The sequence below is a fragment of the Trematomus bernacchii genome, unplaced genomic scaffold (genome assembly GCF_902827165.1).
Source record: "Trematomus bernacchii unplaced genomic scaffold, fTreBer1.1, whole genome shotgun sequence".
In the NCBI taxonomy this organism is placed as follows: Eukaryota; Metazoa; Chordata; class Actinopteri; order Perciformes; family Nototheniidae; genus Trematomus; species Trematomus bernacchii.
In genome coordinates this window covers 5,973,358-5,979,357 of record NW_022987582.1, presented here as the reverse complement: position 1 = coordinate 5,979,357, position 6,000 = coordinate 5,973,358, and positions in this window count along the sequence as shown.

Sequence of the window (6,000 nt, the reverse complement as noted above, 5' to 3'; positions counted from 1 at the left end):
TTCCTTACATGTCATTGTTTCAGCTGTAGTGAGAAGTGGTCTGGTGTGTGGTGGCACTACAGCTGTGTATGGGAGTGGGAGGAAAGGGTCAAAAAGAGCCACAAAAAGGGAGAACGAGTACAGGAGTTATGGGAAAAGGGGGGTGGGGGGTGGGGGGGGAAACAGCCTGGAAACACAGGGAGGAAATGGCACTCCACCCTGACTCTGTGACCGAGAACAAAGACAACCTATTTCCCCTCAAACTCAACAACAAAACCAACTAAACTGCTCATAAACACAGTGCTGCTTCAAAGTAAATACAAATAATATTTTTGAACATCTAGATATCGTGAACATATTACATCCAAGAATCTGGGTTTTAGTGGTCCTGCTCTGTAATCAGCAGCTCTGCCAAGATAAGGCATACCGGTCAGGAAGCATGGGGGTGTGTGACACTGTGTGTGTGTGTCCCTCTGACGTACCCCCATCCTGAAGCCACACCTACCACTCAGACATCTCCCAGAGTTCACTCTAACCTCATGATTCGATGAGTCATGTCGGGCCTGGTCAGGTGAGCATGTGGTTAAAGGAGACTGTTGTTATAAAGGACCCAGCCTTCAGCCAAAGCTGCTGGCCAAGCCTTCCTGATCACTCACATTAGAAGCACAGGGTTGGGAAATACCTCCAACTTCATAATAAGCCTTACTCTTGCCAAACCAGATTATGAATTGTAATCTACTTAATTGACAGCACACAAAGGGGCTGTGATCACTGTGCTGGAATCTTTTGTGGACTAAAACCATTCAACCATTTAAAATAGCTGAGTAGGAGCAGGTCAAAAGAATAGCCTTTGAGGTATGAGGGAAAGAAATGTAAGACAATAGTTTAATCTGTCATTAAATCACCACTTTCTACTTTGTCAAACCCAAGGTCAAGATGAAAGATTCGTGTGGGCTTCGGGTCTACACACTTTGTAATATTAAAAACTGTAAAAATTGAAAAGAAAAAATAGGAATGAATCTAAAATTATGCAAAAAAATTAAAGTCAGCCACAAGCTCTATTTACACAAATCCATAAATAAATAAAATGTATTTATTAATATTTAATCTTACTGATAAAATACAATCTCTAGTTCACTGTAATAAGAAAATAAGTGCGCAACACACAAGTGTAAAAACACAGCTGAGATTCATCCACGTGATCCCTATGATTTAACATTCCTAGTGGTTGGTGAAGGTGGGGGCAAATTTGATTACATAATCCCCACCCCTTATCTCTCCTCTTTGCTTTAACTCATTGAAAAAGCACAACGCTCCTTTCAAACCATGCATGTAACTGCTACACAACTGTGAAAAGTACACACAGAGTGAATGAGTGAGTCAGTAAACTCACCGCCATTGTTGTGTTGTTGTGGGTCCTGAGCTGGGTTCTCCACTCGAAGGCTCTGTCCCATGATCCAGCCCCCGAGGGGCCTCTACCTGTCCTGCACCCAGGGACACACACGCTACACTGGACAGCTGCACCTGCCTAACTCCTTCACAAACTCCCCAGGTCTCCTCTACAAGTATGTTCTTCTTCTCTGTGTTACTCTCGACTATTTGTCCTCTACGCCTTTCAGTTCAGTCCTCCCCCTTGTCTTCCCTCCCGCAATCTCCTTAAGACCTTCCCTCCCTCCAGGAGTTGGACTCCCTCTCCCCCTCGCTCACTGACCCTCCCTCCTTGGCTCGTTTCACAGGTCAGCATTCACTGAAAGATGCCTGCCATTCCTGAGAGAAAGCATGTTATGTTTTCAATTTAATGTGTGTGCTGTGGTATGTGGTGCAATGTGTGCATACAATAATGCATGTCCATTGTTTTGTGGTGCAGCGAGGCTCCAGAGAGCAAGGATTTTTTTAAATCAAAACAATTATGAAAAACAATTATTTACCGCACACTGGCGTCAGTATTTTCTTATTTTCAGCACTGAGATGACAAAGAGAACAAAAGGGAGGGTCTGTAAAAGCCATTCGCAAATTAGTAATGCATCCATCCTAACAAACAAAAACCTCAATTTAGTCTCGATGTGAAGCATGGAGCTGAAGAAAAATGGGGCAATTTCAATCACTGCCCTGAATCAAGAGAAAGGTCACTTAAAATCTGAGACTTTTAGCGGGAGCTGTTTAAAGGTCAAGAGTGTCTGAGATGCTGCTCCCTCTCAACATTTCAACAACAGACATGAATCCCAGCAGCCACTATGGCACTGAGCTCGTTAATAGGAGGAACGAAGTCACTCTGACGAACAGGAAGACGCCGCGGTTTCTATATCCAGCATGCACGCTTATATTAAGCTACTACTACGGGCTCTTCATAACTAACAGAGGGTGTTTATCATGCCGCTCACCTCTCCTAATGCCTCCAGACAGCATTTTATGCACATCTCCAAGTCTCTTATCACAGTTTTGCAGTCATTAGCAAGACTTTGAAACATATTGGCCAAGGAGAGCTGGGGCTAGAATAGTGAGCAGAAATGAGAAAGAGACAGCCTTCTCTAAAGAACAAGAAGAGTGAGAGCACAGAGTGGACCCCTGAAGTACTGCTTTGATTCCTTTTGAGATTTCCGTGTATTCAGAAAAGCTTGTCTGACTGCTCCTCAGAGGAATCCAGAGCATTGAGCTGTGTCATTATGCCTAGATAGATCTGAGTTTCCTGAGTGATTGGCTTCATCTCGAGCCAGTCTAAAGATGGAGAGCGAGTGTGTTCGGCTGCGTTCCTTTTTCTCTCCCTGTGCCCCAAATACAGCCTCCACACCGGGCCCGCTTCCAGAGAGAGCGGAGCCAATCCGCATGAGCCCAGAACCTGTTGGCCTGACCTGGATAACAGACTGGGCCAGGCCACTTCAGCAGGCGCACAGACTGAGCAGGTAAACACGTATATGCACACACACAGCCCTGTCCACCATGGGGAGGGTGTGGAACCTATGGATAGCGCTCTGAAGCTGTGTTACTGTTGCAGGTCTCATTCATGATAGAAGAGGGTTATTTTTAACGTCTTAACATATGCTTCTTATTTTTCCCATGAGGACGTGGTTTCAACAGCTTATCTGCATGGACATTGCCTTTGATAAGCAAGTTAAAAAAAGACTGGGATACAACACGTGTGAACAGGAAGCTATTTCTTAATGTTAGTATGCTGTTCATCCACATTATGGAAAGTACACTTTCTTGTCAAGAGCTAGATTAAATCATGAATACCACTCGCAGATTATCAGTACATTTTTTTTAAAAAGGAGAAAAAAAGGAATATAAATAAGATATTGTGTGTTAGCCTGTTCGGAGCTAAGCTAAACTTAGCTGGCTGTAGTTTCATTAAAGTGGTCTTTCTCTTTTATTATGAAGAAGCCACAGGAAGTATTGGCTTAGTTTATACACATTTGGGAATTGTCAACTACCCTTATTTGGCAGATTAGTTTTACAAACAGGAAGTGGTTAACTGAAGAGCTACAGGTGATGGTGGACCAAAGACAATCAGTGCTCATAAATCAAGGTCAACACTTCCTTTTTGCTTTTCAGAGCATGTTAGACAACGCATATTCTCCAAGTCAAATAAAAACCTCACAGAAATGTACTGAACCCTCTCCTATGCAACACACATAACATACAGACCTATGCTAACCACAGCAAACCCCTGAAAAGACAAACTTTGGGAGGGCGCAAATCTTAGGCCCTGAGATGGAGAAGATGTACGGTTGGAGTCCTGAATGGCTCATAAAAAGTGCACAGAGCAGACAGACCCCATAAACACATAGGATGTACAGAGAGACGAGTGGATCTACAGATCTCCCCACAGCATTAACACTGCACTTAACAAGCCACAGCGAGAAACTTGGTACTCACCACGATTTTCCATTACAGAGTTTGAGGCACACCAATCAACGGTTCCTGAAAAACAACAGTTGGAGAGTCAGGATCAGATCGAGATGTAAGCTGAGACACTCGAGTTAAACAAGTTAAAACAGTGTAATGGTAAATCAGTTTTGACCATTAACCGTTTTATCTTCATCAACACAGCGTGCTTGGATCCATGAGTCTTCAATCATATCATTAAAATTCCTTAAAAGCCATAATTAATCCTTTTCGTATACAATTATCTGAAGCATCTCATTTAAACTGATGTGGGAAAAAGAAATCCCTGACCACTTTCAAGACAAATACAAAATCAAACCATGTTTAGTTACTTCAATTTAGCTGAAGAAATCGCATATTAAATACAATCATATCATACATATCAATAATTAAATATATATATATAAATGTTTTTACTAGATTATCAGCTGATATTTTTTTTTTAAAGTCTTAGCATAGCTGATAGTCTGACACAATTAAATATTTTTAACATATATCATTTAAGTATATTATATAAAATTGTAGATAGTAAAATGTTGCATCTAAAGATTGTTATATGTTTTCATCACAACTTAGAAAACATCATAGAGCTAATATAGCAATCATTCAACTTAATAGCTGCATAAATGTATCCTACAGAATGTGGACTATAAATATCCTTAGCATCATTAATAGTGCATTTATGAATAAAAAATAAAAAGTATAGACATACATTATAGAAAGTCATGGGTGGGGGTGGTGGAGGTCCTCAGCAGCAGTAGAGCAGTTTTTTTTCAGGTGTCCATCAGGCTTAAGATGGCAGCTTCCCCCATCCTAACCCCTCTGATAAAAGAAAAACAAACACAATAAGATTATAGTTGTGATTAATAAAAAGCATAGGGAGTGAAGATGCCTGTATCATCGCAAAAAGAATACCAGCTTATAAGTCTGAAAGTAAGACACGATTTACACGTGACAAAGTGTGACAATCATTTTAAATCTCATGTGGATAGAGCAGGATAGAAAGGTGTAAATAGATCTTAAAGCGCTACACGGGAAAGGCAAACCTTCCACATTACCTTGTATGGTGTATGGAGTCGGAACTAGGATAAGAGAAAACACATTTTCTTAAAAAGAGACATAATATTTAACCTTGACATGTTAAAAAGTGACCTAAATAAGTTAGGTAGATCTTGAAGTTGGATAAAAGTAGACTCTGGTTGTCTAAAAAAAGATAATGATGCTACTGTGGTTGTCAAACTGGATGACTGAAGTAGTGTGAAATTAATCTCCATCCATTACATCACACAGTCGTCAGTGTTAGGTCTCTGACCAGCTTCCTGGCATTCACACAGACTTTTGGTTTCCATCTGGGCTTTGTTCAAATTATTCACAGGTGGAAAAGTCAAAACGCTGTCATCGAAACACTCCAACAATGGAATTAAACACTTATGTTGGCCGAGTGCATCACTTCACAACCACAAAGTAATAACGGTTTTAAGTACCTGAAGTGGGCATTTTATGTATGGCAAAAAACACGTTGCTGTGGATGATTATAGTTACTGACTGAGCTGGCAAATAAATATCAAATAGGGTTTATTAAATATAAAAGAAATGCATGGGCAGACTGATGGAGCCCCGGGGCAGAGAGCAGCAGAGCGGGGGGGAAACAGAGTCAACTGTGATTTCACTCAGAGGGTAGAACCAGTTGATAACACCAGAGAGGGGTGGTTAAGAAGAGGGCTACAACCAAGGGATGGAGATTACTTTCGTTTAGTCTATAAAATGCCAGAAAATATTGAAAAATGTCCATCACAGTTAAGTAAACCCAAAGTGATGTCTAGGAATATTTAGTTTTGTGTATCAATATTTAAGAGTCTGGTTACTGCATTTCTTCCATTTTCTGCATGACAAATTATTATAATAATTGATCTATTCTCAAAAAAGTTTGGCAATTATTTTCCTGCCAATCAACTTCAAACAGTCGACTGAAGTTTTGAACATACAGTACGCTACATCTCTTTGACTGAAACAAAAACAAATCTCCATTCTCATAAAAGAAACTTAGCTAAAATTAGCAGACTTTACTTTCCTGCTAATTCTGGACCTGTTGCCCATTTGTTGAAAATGGAAATATCAGCTCTTGTCAGGTCAAAGACA